This window comes from Dendrobium catenatum, unplaced genomic scaffold, assembly GCF_001605985.2.
Source record: "Dendrobium catenatum unplaced genomic scaffold, ASM160598v2 original_scaffold_153735, whole genome shotgun sequence".
NCBI lineage: Eukaryota > Viridiplantae > Streptophyta > Magnoliopsida > Asparagales > Orchidaceae > Dendrobium > Dendrobium catenatum.
Genome location: NW_021472163.1, coordinates 1 through 1,000, shown reverse-complemented (window position 1 = coordinate 1,000; position 1,000 = coordinate 1). Strand labels below are relative to the sequence as shown.

The 1,000-nt window shown below is 38.1% G+C and overlaps 1 pseudogene; it reads right to left on the bottom strand.

Annotated features, from left to right (window-relative positions):
• Nucleotides 1–8: 8 nt before the first annotated feature.
• On the bottom strand, nucleotides 9–994 carry LOC110092022 (annotated as a pseudogene).
• Between the last annotated feature and the right edge of the window lie 6 nt (nucleotides 995–1,000).

The following is a 1,000-nucleotide window of genomic DNA, read 5'->3' as shown; positions in this document are numbered from 1 at the left end:
ACACCTAATTTTTTTTTTTTTTTAGGCAAGAAAACTACTTTACTTATCATTACGAATTCGAAAGATACTGAAGCTTTTCAGTTTACTACATGATGAAGTAACATCAGACTATAAAAAAAAAAAAAAGGATAAACTTGGTTCTGCTTCAAAGCAATTTCTTCATATCCTAAATTTTGACAAACTGAATACGATATGCCACTTACTGTAGGAAGCAGAATCAGTTTGAGATCAGTAACTCATTATGAGGGGCAAACCAATTGCAGTGACAATAATAGTAGAAGGAACTCCAAACTTTAAGTGGTACCAAAAGGAGAGATTATAACCATAAAACTGAGCCCTTTGAGCCTGCTCACAGACATCATGTTTGCAACAGATCCAAGAAGAGAGAGATTTCCGGCCACTGTGCTCACCCATGCAAGTATCAGCCAAGCACGAGCCTCTTCTGATGCAGAGATTAAAGCTGCTGATGCTGCCACTCTACTCCCTAGTAACAGAACAGTGGGCACATTTAAGGCAGCATTAGATAGAACAAGGATGATCACGCTAAGCAATGCAATCCCACCAATACTGTCAATGCGTGAATACTTTTCAACAGCATCCCAAAGGGTGCTTGGTATTCCTGTTTTATTGAATCCATCAACAGCTATGAACATCCCACAAAAGAATATCAGTGAGTATGAAACCTCCTAGCTTAAACCAACCTAACACCATTAGAATATTAGGCACACCTAGCCTAAACCAGCCTAACACCATTAGAATATTATGCATTGGTGATCGACTTTGTATAACGGTTTGCACCTGCTCACTACAATTTTTGCTCTGTGAAACTTTCGAGACTACACTTGTAGGATCTCAAATGCCAGAAATAAATCGATACAACCTTGGTTTCTTACACTTTCTAGGCTTCATTTGGGACGGCTTTCTTACTGTTTCTTAATGCAATTGCACTAGAAAGTTGTTTCAAAAAACAGTAAGAAAGATGTTCCAAACAAAGTCTCAA